Source organism: Antechinus flavipes, chromosome X (assembly GCF_016432865.1).
Source record: "Antechinus flavipes isolate AdamAnt ecotype Samford, QLD, Australia chromosome X, AdamAnt_v2, whole genome shotgun sequence".
NCBI lineage: Eukaryota > Metazoa > Chordata > Mammalia > Dasyuromorphia > Dasyuridae > Antechinus > Antechinus flavipes.
Genome location: NC_067404.1, coordinates 28,811,317 through 28,825,098, shown reverse-complemented (window position 1 = coordinate 28,825,098; position 13,782 = coordinate 28,811,317).

Sequence of the window (13,782 nt, the reverse complement as noted above, 5' to 3'; positions counted from 1 at the left end):
TATTTAACATATACTTTAATATATGTAATATATGTAACCTGTCATCTGGGGGAGGGGGTGAGGGGAAGGAGGGGAAAAGCTGGAACAAAATGTTTTGCAATTGTCAGTGCTGAAAAATTACCCATGCATACATCTTGTAAATAAAAAGCTATAATAAAAAAAATGAAATGAATTCCCATAGCCTTCAATTGATTGTTTTCCCTTTGGTCATTTCTGACTATCAATATTCAAAACAGTGGTGAACATTTTTCATAAACATTAATGATATCCTGTGACTTTGGATATAGTCAGTAAATGCTTTAGTCCATCATTTTTGACTCCAGCTATTATAAGACGCAGCAACTTACCTTTCTGCTAAAACTACAAGGAACATAGATCTAGCTATGCTTTCTCTTCCTCTTTTATTGGAAACTCAATTATCTACTTGTGTGCTTATGTTACATGTGTAAAATGAAAGGAAGAAAATTTCCTCTTTTCCTAACTTTTATTTGCTGACAAGATTATGACCAAGCTCAGTTATTGAGGCTTCCAAACTAGGTGTCATCATCAATTTCCTCCTGCTCCCAATATCCAATCTGCTGCCAGTGCCTGGGGGACTACTTTCCTTATATCTCTTGCTTCTCTCCTCTGACACTGACACTGCTCAGGTGAGACTAGTACACTAACCATCCGGTTGAGCCTCCTGCCTATGGTGTCTTCCCTGCTCCAAGTTTATCCTTTACTTCTTATATTCATTATGGTATTGGTCTTCCTAAAGAGCAGGTGTAATCATGTTACCCCCTTACTCAGCATACTCCAGTTGGTCCCTGTTGCCTCTAAGATTAAATAGATAATCTTCTCTTTGGCTTTTAAATTCTTTGACAGCTCAGCCCATTCCTGACTATCTCCTCCTCTTGAAATTTTCTTCCTTCCATGATCTCTGTGACTTAAAGTGGCCTCTTACTCTTCCTTTCACAAGGCACGTCATTTCCTGATTCTCTCCTCTTTCACTGGCTGCTCCCCTTGCATGGAATTCTCTTCCTCTTCCTTCTGGTTCATTCTACCTTTGTTTCATTTAAGTCTCAGCTAAGTTCCACCCTCTACAAGAAGTCTTTCCTATCCCTCTCAAGGGTAATTCCTTACCTCTTAAATTACTTCCCATTTATGTAAAAGATACATATGTACAGGTATGTATATAGAGATGTGTGTTTACATACATATGTGTCAGTATTACACACATATACTTTGCCTGCATGTATCCATTTTTGTTTGGTCTGTAATATCTGTAATATTTGAGATCTCTGAAATCAGGGACTGTTTTTGCTTTTATTTATATCCCCATTACTTGGCACACAGCTTGACCCATAGTAAACACTTAATAAATGTTTGATTTTAATGTTTTTCTTTTAAATAATAGCTTCTTATTATCAATATATATGCAAAGATAGTTTTTTAACATTCATCCTTCCAAAGTTTTTCCTTCCTTTCCCGCACCCTCTTCCCTAGAGAGTTAGCAATCCAGTATGTGTTAAACATATACAATTCTTCTATACATATTTCAACTTTTATCCTGCTGCACAAGAAAAATCAGATAAAAAAATTAAAAATGAGGAAGAAAACAAAAAGCAAGCAAACAATAACAAAGAAGGTGAAAATACTATGTTGTATCTTCGTTAAGTTCTGCAAGTCCTCTTTTTGAATGTGGATGGCTCTCTCCTTCACAAGTCCATTGGAATTGCCCTGAATCACCTCATTGTTGAAAAGAGTCATGTCCATCAAAATTGATCTTTGCATAATCTTCTTGTTGCCCTGTACAGTGATTTCCTGGTTCTGCTCACTTCACTTAGCACCAGTTCGTGTTAATGTCTCCCCAGGCCTCTCTAAAATCATCCTGCTGGTCATTTCTTTTGGAACAATAATATTCCATTATATTTACATACCATCACTTATTCAGCCATTCTGCAACTGATGAAAATCTGATCAATTTCTGGTTCCTTGCCACCGCAAACAAAAAGTGCTGCCACAAACATTTTTGTTTTTGCACATGTGGGTACTTTTCCCTTTATATGATCTCTGGGTATAAAGATCCAGTAGAGACACTGCTGGTTAAAAGGGTATGCACAGTTTGATAGCCCTTTGGGTATAGTTCCTAATTGCTCTCCAGAATGGTTACATCAATTCACAATTCCGCCAACGATGTATTAGTGTTCCAGTTTTTCTACATCCCCTCCAACATTTATCATTATCTTTTCCTGTTATCTTAGCCATTGATTTTGATTTTTGAAAACAAAATTGTAATTGATAATTTAGTACCCACACATGGTGACATCTTTATCTTAGGTTATGAATTTCCTCATTTCTCTGAGTAGTCAGCCTCTAGAGAAAGTGCTAATTACAAAAAAGTATGAACTTGAGGTTCTAATTGCCCTTCATAATGAGGTAAGAATGGATAGGAAAATATCCAAAAAGTTAGCAGAAGGAGAGGAAACCAGAAACTTGGACAATCTGCAAACTGTATTATCAATCTCTGAATACTCAGGTTTGTCTGTACAAACATAAAATAGTTTTGTTTTGTTTTGTTTTTTTTGGGGGGGTATTTTCTAAATATATCTCTAAAGCTTTGAGACATCATATGAAAACACATTTCTCCAGCATGTTGTCCTTTGTAAATTTATTTCCATAAATGTTACAGCATTGTATTAAATGCCATTTTCATTTTAATAAATTCTACTTGATGTTATTTCCATTGGAATAAATTCTCCATGGTGATAAAAATTTACTATCAATGCATACACATTTTCAATTGAACCCTTTTCATGAATAATGCAATAAATATGCAAAGAAATGACATATTTATATGTACAGTAATGTGTTTTCATATTTAGACTAAGTCAATACTCAAAACTTGTTCTATTGTGAAAGAAACCGTTTCTTATTGGTTCACCATATTTAGCTAGCCTATGATATTCAGAACACTTGTGGAAAATTTTTATTCCTCACATTGGATTTCTTTAGAACTTTAGTTTTTGTAAGTCAAAAGCTTTAACCAAAAGCAATCTAAAATTATGTCAGTTTCTCAAAAAATGACAAAGATTTCCTTAACTCCATCATAGCTAACATTTATATAGCCTGTTAAGATTTGGAAAATACTTTACAGATGTCCGAAATGATCGTCACAACAAAATTGTGAGGTAGGTGTTATTATTACTATTAATATTAGTCCCATTTTACAGTTGAGAAAATTAAGGTTTAGACAGTTTAAATGCATTGCCCATGCTCATATACCTTGTCGGTGACCAAAGCAAAGTCAGAACTCAGCTCTCCTGGATTTTAAGTCCAGCCCTCTATCTAATAGGTCACGTATCTGTCTTAACCATCCCCGTGCTCCATTTTATGTTTTGATTACTTTTTGTAAGAGAAGCTGCAGTATATACTCTGTTGGATTATACACATTTGTTTTAAGAAAAATACATTCTATATATCTACACCTAGATAAAAGGGAGTAAATTGTAAAAGGGGAGTTCATTAAAATTTCACTCATTATCACCATTTTGAATATTTAATAAGAGCCTACTATGTCCAGGATTAATTTTCTTTTTTTTTAATTTTTATTTAATAATTACTTTATATTGACAGAATCCATGCCAGGGTAATTTTTTTTTTTTTACAACATTATCCCTTGCACTCGTTTCTGTTCCGATTTTTTTCCCCTCCCTCCCTTCACCCCCTCCCCTAGATGGCAAGCAGTCCTTTATATGTTGGATATGTTGCAGTATATCCTAGATACAATATATGTTTGCCGAACCGAACAGTTCTCTTGTTGCATAGGGAGAATTGGATTCAGAAGGTATAAATAACCCGGGAAGAAAAACAAAAATGCAGATAGTTCACATTCATTTCCCAGTGTTCTTTCTTTGGGTGTAGCTGCTTTTGTCCGTCATTTATCAATTGAAACTCAGGTCTCTTTGTCAAAGAAATCCACTTCCATCAAAATATGTCCTCATACAATATCGTTGTCGAAGTGTATAATGATCTCCTGGTTCTGCTCATTTCACTTAGCATCAGTTCATGTAAGTCTCGCCAGTCCTCTCTGTATTCATCCTGCTGGTCATTTCTTACAGAACAATAATATTCCATAACATTCATATACCACAATTTACCCAGCCATTCTCCAATTGATGGGCATCCATTCATTTTCCAGTTTCTAGCCACTACAAATAGGGCTGCTACAAACATTTTGGCACATACAGGTCCCTTTCCCTTCTTTAGTATCTCTTTGGGATATAAGCCCAATAGAAACACTGCTGGATCAAAGGGTATGCACAATTTGATAATTTTTTGGGCATAATTCCAGATTGCTCTCCAGAATGGTTGGATTCATTCACAACTCCACCAACAATGCATCAGTGTCCCAGTTTTCTCGCATCCCCTCCAACATTCATCATTATTTTTTCCTGTCATCTTAGCCAATCTGACAGGTGTGTAGTGGTATCTCAGAGTTGTCTTAATTTGCATTTCTCTGATCAATAATGATTTGGAACACTCTTTCATATGAGTGGTAATAGTACAATTTCATCCTCTGCAAATTGTCTGTTCATATCCTTTGACCATTTATCAATTGGAGAATGGCTTGATTTCTTATAAATTTGAGTCAGTTCTCTATATATTTTGGAAATGAGGCCTTTATCAGAACCTTTAACTGTGAAGATGTTTTCCCAATTTGTTGCTTCCCTTCTAATCTTGTTTGCATTAGTTTTGTTTGTACAAAGGCTTTTTAATTTGATGTAATCAAAATTTTCTATTTTGTGATCAGTAATGGTCTCTAGTTCATCTTTGGTCACAAATTTCTTCTTCCTCCACAAGTCTGAGAGATAAACTATCCTATGTTCCTCTAATTTATTTATAATCTCGTTCTTTATGCCTAGGTCATAGACCCATTTTGATCTTATCTTGGTATATGGTGTTAAGTGTGGGTCCATGCCTAATTTCTGCCATACTAATTTCCAATTATCCCAGAAGTTTTTATCAAATAATGAATTCTTATCCCAGAAGTTAGGGTCTTTGGGTTTGTCAAACACTAGATTGCTATAGTTGACTATTCTGTCTTGTGAACCTAACCTTTTCCACTGATCCACTAATCTATTTCTTAGCCAATACCAAATGGTTTTGGTGACTGCTGCTTTATAATATAATTTTAGATCAGGTACAGCTAGGCCACCTTCATTTGATTTTTTTTTTCATTAATTCCCTAGAGATTCTCGACTTTTTATTGTTCCATATGAATTTTGTTGTTATTTTTTTTTAGATCATTAAAATATTTTCTTGGAAGTCTGATTGGTATAGCACTAAATAAATAGATTAGTTTAGGGAGTATTGTCATCTTTATTATGTTTGCTCGGCTGATCCAAGAGCACTTAATATTTTTCAAATTATTTAAGTCTGACTTTATTTGTGTGGAGACTTTTTTATAATTTTGCTCATATAATTCCTGACTTTCCTTTGGTAGATAGATTCCCAAATATTTTATGGTATCAACAGTTATTCTGAATGGAATTTCTCTTTGTATCTCTTGCTGTTGGGTTTTGTTGGTGATGTATAAAAATGCTGAGGATTTATGGGGATTTATTTTGTAGCCAGCTACTTTGCTAAAATTATGAATTATTTCTAATAGCTTTTTAGTAGACTCTCTGGGGTTCTCTAGGTATACCATCATATCATCTGCAAAGAGTGATAGTTTGGTTTCCTCATTGCCTACTCTAATTCCTTTAATCTCTTTCTCGACTCTTATTGCCGAGGCTAGTGTTTCTAATACGATATTAAATAATAATGGTGATAGTGGGCAACCTTGCTTCACTCCAGATCTTACTGGGAAAGGTTCCAGTTTTTCCCCATTGCATATGATGCTTACTGATGGTTTTAAATATATGTTCCTGACTATTTTAAGGAAAAGTCCATTTATTCCTATGCTCTCAAGTGTTTTTATTAGGAATGGGTGTTGGATTTTATCAAATGCTTTTTCTGCATCTATTGAGATGATCATATGGTTTTTGTTTGTTTGGTTATTGATATAGTCAATTATGCTAATAGTTTTCCTAATATTGAACCAGCCCTGCATCCAGGATTAATTTTCATTAGTGGAAAAGTATAAGATATACTTTTGCAGGCATATTCATTTGTGAACCCCAAAATTTTTTTAGGGTATCAAATAGATTGAGTAATCAATTGTTGATGAATAATAGGATGGTCTGCTATCATCAGAGATATAGGAGCATACTAACAACCCAGAATTGTTTTAAGAGCAGTCATCTGACAACTAATTTAATATCATCTTTCAATCAACAGAGATCTAGGATTGTTTAACTAAACATACTGTGCCAAAATCATGAAAACTTCACAAAATCCTGATAGGACCTAGCTAGAAATGATAATATTGGGGGTAGGGGGGAGATGAGTTAGAAAGGTCATTATATGATCTCAGGGATATGGGCACATTCGAACACTTTCATTACATAGTGGTTATGTCAACCTAATTCCTCTTTTTTATATGGCATTGACAAAAGATTGCTGAATATCTTTGCCATGATCGAATTGGACTACAGGTAACATCCAAATGGCCTCTGAGATTAGAATGGTTAACTCTTCTCGTTTAATTAACACACAGTTTTGCTTTAGCACTGTCTTTTGGTAACTGGCTGTCTCTTAAGAGGAAGATACATATTGCCACAATACTATCGAGATTGTCTCTGGTTTAATATTTTCTTTTATATTCAAAGTGGACAGAAAAGAACCATCCCTCTTCCATCTTTGCCCTTTCTTTGAGAGTCTCACTGTTCTTTCTGTAATACAGGTTTATACACTAGGAGGCAAATTCTGATCTTCTCTCTAACCCCTTCCCTTATATCCAAGCAGTTATCAAGTCTTGTCACTTCTATCTTCTCTCATCTGTCTAGTTCTTTTCACTCATATGACTTCTATCCCACTTGAATTCCCCATCACTTCTTACTTGTACTACTAGAATAACCTCATAATTGGCATTTCCCTCCAATACATGCTCCATATAGCTCCCAAAATTACCCCTTTAAAAACCCAAGTTGTACTACTTATCACAATCTCCTTCAGGTATCATCAGTGGCTCCCTAGTTTCTCTAGCATAAACGACAAACTGCTCACATTGATATGTGAATCTGTTTGCAACTTGACTTGAACATAACTTTGCTGATTTATGTCACTGTAAAGCACTTTACCCACCTTCTATTGTGATTAAACTGGCCATTTTTTGGTTTGTGAAACTTAGTACTTCATATATTTATTACCTCTGGTATTTAGTTCATGTTTCTTTCTCCTTTTCCCCTAAGAATCATTAGTTTCTTATCGTCTCAGTTGTCTATCTACCCCCTTTCTAGATTCTACACTTCTTTCTACTCCAATGATTTTATATTTCTCTACTTGTAGAGAGAGGGAATAAACATCACGTTTTACATTAGGAGAACCAGTTTAGAAGGAAAAGGGAGAGAGATAAAGACAGTGACCAAGGAGAGATACAGACACGTGGAGACCCAGACACATGACTGGTCTCACTTCACAGGTATCTGAGGCAAGTCTTCTGGGCTACGAGGTTAGCTCATTATCCACTATGCCAGGATGCCTTCTATAGTATCTTGTATTAGATTTGGAAGGAAACTTGGAGGTTTTCATGTTCAGCCACTTCCTTTTACAAATGAAGAAGAGGAGAGCAGCACAACTAAGTGACTTGGCAAGGATCATACAATCATTAGGTGAGGCAAAAGTTCTTCCTGACTAAGCCTAGCACCCTAACATCTGCCATTGCTTCTTACTTCCTCTTCATCTTTAGCACCCCTTTCCCCACTGAGTGTCCCATTGGTTTCCCTGTAAAATTATGGTGGAGTTTCTGCGAGGAAGGATTCCTATTAGACTTTCCTATGGTTACCTGAGGATTTTTAGCCGATATGAATTTCCTCCTGCCACATACCCTAGAGGGAAGATGACGCTATAGTTTTATACCAATCATTTCTCCTGACTAATGTACAGTTTAAATCAACTCCACTTACCTAGTGACCTTTCAGGAATAGCATTCGTTTTTCTATTAAGACCAACTTTTTAGATGGCTATGAGGACAGGTGAGAAATCCCATTATTTAATTGGCATTCACAAATCATGACTATTTCAAGATAGAAATTTGTACAGATGACGTCCAGCCTATTTTTGTATTTAAAAAATCATTTCAACCAGCGTCAGGTCAACAAGATTTTAAGAGCTGTGGGCCAGGCACTAGGCATCAGTGATGCAAAGAATCTTCTTTCAATGAGCCGCCGGTCCATTAGAGAGAAAAGAACTAGTGCCTCTCTATTGCTTACTGATTAGATCACACTCAGGAGAAGTGAATTTCAAGAGACATTCAGGGAAACTTAGGAAACCATAGGGAAGAAAGAAGACTCTAAGCAGAAAGAAGACTCTAAGCAGGAGTTTGTGATACCAATATACAACGTGTAGTTGGCCTTTTAAACTGTCCTCAAGTGGCCTCTTTAAGACAAGTAAAGAGCTTTAAATTCTTTTATTCCAGAAGGAATAAAAATCACTGACTTTTGAATAACATGGAAATAAATATTAATAGACTTTTAGAGTTTCTTCTTCAATCTATCTTAAATAAAGGACAACATTTTAAGATGGATTAGAAGTGAGATATACAACTGTGCATATCTTCCAACTCCAATAAGCTCTCTCTGGTTACTATGATCCATTTCTGGATCTTTTGGTTTGTTGAATTGCTGCAGAAAATGATCAGTCTTCATCTTGTGTTCCTCTTGTTTCAATAATGACCATTGGTTTTGTTACCCAGACTCAGCTTATGATCATTAATCCTTATATGTCACTTCTTTGTACTGTTTTATTCTGGGGAAGTACCCTTACAAGCATTCATGTCATTTTTTTGTAAACAGTTATTCCTTTTTTGCCACATTGTTATTATTTCACATTCATTTTTGAATATGTCCTTCCCCTTCCCCACCCAGTGAGCCATTCCTTATGACAAGAATTTTAAAAAGCAGTAGAATAAAACTAAGTATACAGTACACTGAGTGTGACTATATGCAATGGTCCATTCCCATAGTCTCTCATCTATGCAAAGCAGGATTGTAGATATATTTTCTTAACTTTTTATGCGTGGTCAGTATAATTACACAACATTTAGTTTTATTTTTTGTTTGCACTGCTGTAGTCATTGTGTGTATTTTGTTTCTTTGAAGGGTATTTTATAATCATATTTTATGAATGAATACAAAAGCATTTATTAAATGCTTACTATATCCCAAAGACTCTTTTCTGTGCTCAAGAAAACAAAGAGAAAAGGCTAGATATTCCTTGCTCTTGCCCAATTCATAACCTAAATGGAAAAACTCTTAAAGGAAAGCTCACATGACAGCTGGATAGAAAGAGGCAGGTGTTCTAAATATTTAATAGTGAGACAGATGACAGGGTCAAAGGGGTCTTAGCCTAACTCTGTACATGACAATCCCGTGAGTCTCTATGTAGAGGCTGGGGAGATAAGGAAAGTCTAGAGTATATCAGGAGCCTGTGGCAAAGCTGACACTAAGACCTCGTAGTCCTACATCTTATTGGAAGGAATACAGTTGGTGACTCATCCAAAGTAGATGGGCTCTGGACACCTCTGCTGGGATCAGATATGGGAAGGAAAAAGGACAGAGCATCCCCAGTGGTGATTTGTATGGGATGTCTCATCTTGTGTCTAAATGAAAAAGCAAAAAAAGGAAGGTGAAGGAGCGGGATGGCCTTGGTGATATCTCTTTCTGCTTCTGTCTGCTGTCCTAGATGAAGAAAAGACAAGGGGAAAAGACAGCCCTGATCACGGTGGATCTTTTCACTATCCAAATTGACTCTTAGATAGTTCATGACTTTCGTTGTATTTTGAATGATATTTTCCTTTTTATTATTTCCCCTCGGTAATTTTGTTATTCTTGTAGATTTATTTTGCCATTCCTTTTCTAATGATTGTTAATATATCCCTCCCCACCCAGTGAGCTATTCCCCCTGTAACAAAGCATGGGAAAGAAATTACAGGGAAAAAGCAGTTAAGCTAATCTGATTAATACATCAATCATGTCTAGCAATATATAAAATGATTGATGTTTCTTGTTCTCCTTTCTACCTCCACCCCACCCCCTTTTACTCCCAAAGCAAAGAAAGGAAGGACATGTATTTTCTTCTTTCCTCCTCCGGACAAAGCTTGGTTATTATAATGAACCAATATTCAGTTATTTCCCTCCTTTTTGTTCTTTCTATTTACATTATTGAATTCATTATATATATTGTTTTCCTTAGTCATCTAATTGCACTGTTCATTTTGGTAATTTCTTATATTATATTTGCATTACATTCTTATGCCACAATTTGTTTAATCATTCCACAAAACTGATTGATGTCAACTTTGTTTCCAGGTTATTGAGTTCATAAGATGTAATACTGTGACTACTTTGGTGTATACTGGAACTATCTGTTAGGGATTTGCATTTAGCCAAAAGATCTATGAATCACAGGGTATGTAATAAAACACTGGTGTTAATTTCCTCTCATAATTCCAAATTGCTTTCCAGAATATTTGGTTTAGTTCCCAGCTCCACCAACAGTGTATTATTGTCATGATCCTTCCTAGAACCCCTCTAATATTCACTGTTTCATTTTGGTTAATTTAATGGTTGTGAGGTAAAATTTCAGCTTTATTTTGTGATTATGATGACTAATGATAAATTATCACAAATTAGTGATTTAAAACTTTTCTTCATATAATTGTCATTATTTTTTAGGTTTTTTTGAGAAGTACTTGAATTTCCTTTGATCATGTATCCATTATTTAAAATTTTGTAGTAAGTCCCCAGATAACTTGGTTATCAAACCTTTATCAGCTAGATATTGGTTGCTCTGCTGAAAAAAAGACTTCTGCTTCATCTCCAGTTCCATGCCAAAAAGACACAGGATATCATTGGATTATTCAGGAGTCATATCCAAATCCCCAGAAACTAAACCATTTTTCTAAGTCAGTCAGCAGATTTTGGCTAGGCGCCTGATTTGATTCTCTTTTGAAAATCTAATTAAAAATGTAATCAGAATGATAATTTCCTTAATCCATACTAACAATAAATCAGAAGTTATAAATAATAAAGTGCATAATTCTTCAGTTCTAAAGTTTAAAAACAATGACTTGTGTCACTTTATGCCCATGGGAGTTTAAATAAGGATTTAGGTTAATCTTACATAGACTAACCTAAGATCTCAATAGCGTCGAATGCAATATCCTACTTGTGTTTTGCTTATAAATTAATTTCACAAAAATTCATACTTTACTCAGTTAGATGTCTTCAAAAGTAGTTGGTGAAAAGATAATCTATGCATATGTAAGATCAATAGGCAAAATAATATTTAAATATACTAATTAACATAAAAATTTGAACTTTTTTCTCCTTTAATGCTGGTTCATATACTCCTTTACTTATCTGCTATAAATACTTTCTCGGTTCAATGGTATTTCACTTACTGGGAGACTTAAAGCTACATTATTAGGATCATAGATATAGAGCACAAAGATTGAGATTTTTTTCCAGAGGAAACTGGAGGTTATAGTGATGAAAGATAGAGGGTTTGAAACCAAGTTTTGTAGTTGTGAATCTATGACACTTTCTATTGATACTATTAAAAATCCCATTAGTGCTTTACAATTTTCCTTTAAAAGGGGGGGGGGGGAGGCAATCAGAATTATGCAGATTGCCTTATTTGATTTAAGCTTATGACATTGAGTGGCAGTGAGACAGAGAATAGAGGTATGGTTTTGGAGTTAGAAAGGCCTATATTCAAGTCCTGCTTCTGTTAGTATTAACTCCACTTAGCATCTCCAAACGTTGTTAGGAATGAGATTTCCTATCGGCAGACAGTAATACAGTGAATAGAGCACCAACCCTTGGAGGCAAGAGGACCTGAGTTCAAATCCAGCCTTAGACAAGTGACACTTACTAACTGTGTTACTTTGGGCAAGTCATTTAACCAGGACTGCCTAACAAAAACAAACAAAAAGAAATGAGGTACCTGAATCCATGTATTGGCTCCAGGGAAGAAAACAAAATCTTATGCTTATGCTTCAAACTCCACGGCAATTCAGTAATTTAGCAACACATTGGGAATGAAAAATAGTATATGTGACATAAAGCAGGGCTTCTTAAACTCTTTCTACTCACAACCTCTTTTCATTTGAGAAATTCTTACATAATACCAACTATATAGGTATATAAAATAGGTATACAAATAAAACATTTACTGATAATAAATCATAATTTTGTGACTCCCACATTTACTTATATGACTCCATATAGGGTCATGATCCAAAGTTTGAGAAGCTTTAGCCTAAAGCAGGGATCCTCAAACTTTTGAAATAGGGGACCAGTTCACTGTCCCTCAGACTGTGGGAAGGCCGGACTATAGTAAAAACAAAAACTTTGTTTTGTGGGCCTTTAAATAAAGAAACTTCATAGCCCTGGGTGAGGGGGATAAATGTCCTCAGCTGCTGCATCTGGCCCGCGGGCCATAGTTTGAGAACCCCTGGCTTAAAGTGTCATCTATTTTGGCTGCCTTAACTTCCACACTAGTTTATACTTTGTCACTTGTCAAATGACTTCAAGTTCCCCAACTCGAGTGAAATATTTCTCAGGGCAGTTAATTGAATTTTCTTTACTGGAGTATCCAGTGTTTCTGAATTTGTTCTTAACCTCCTTGATCTGTCAGTAGCATTTGACAATGTAAATGGGTCCTTTTTCTTAACACCTTTTCCTCCTTTGGCTTCTGTGATAAGGAATGCACAGTTCTACTTCTACCTCCCATCATTCCTCTGTGTCTTTCTTTACTGTGCTCTTCTTTCTATGCTTCTAAAATAAGTAGCTTCTAAAGCTTTATCTTTCTCTCTTGCAATATTGTCTATCCTCCTCCCGGCTTGGTTTTTTTAAATTACTATATAAATGGCTTCCAAGTCTGTAATAAGTATTTTCGGAATTCCAGTTTCATATTTTTACTTAGCTAGTAGATATTGCTACTAGATATTTTGTATAGGTTATAATATATATATATATATATATATATATATATATATATATATATAGCATATCATAGATAGATAATATAGTCTTATATAGATTATTCTATCTTCCCAAAGGATTCCCCTTCCTGCATATCCTATATTTTGTATTGATCATACCACCAGTATCTCAGTCACTGTCTGATTACCTTTAAAAAGTGAAAAGGTAGATATGTAGCTACATCTGGGTTTTAAATACTGTGAGCGACAGTGACCTTTTTCACTTTCCTCTTGCTTAGATATCACAATCCCAGACAGTTATCAAAATTTTCTATAATATTTTTTTTATTTTAATGCCCACCTTTAAATTACCATGGGAATCCAAATTCAGGTCTTTAAACCATTCTGCGATCTTTCACTTTGACAGTATTGCTAGTGCTTTTACTAGTGCATCACTGATCACATCCTTCCAGTACTGAAAAACTTACAATGGCTCTCTATTGCCTGTTGAATCAAGTATCAGTTTCTCAAATTAATCAAGTATAAGCTCCTTTTTGAGGTCCCTCTTCAATTGGCTTGCCCAACTTTATTGCTTACTATCTTCCTTTTATCTTCCAATCAAACTGTATTACCCACTCATACCATTTCCTGTGATAAGAATAAGATCCTTAGAATCCTACCTATTCATATTGAGGGCCCTGAAGCACTTCTTG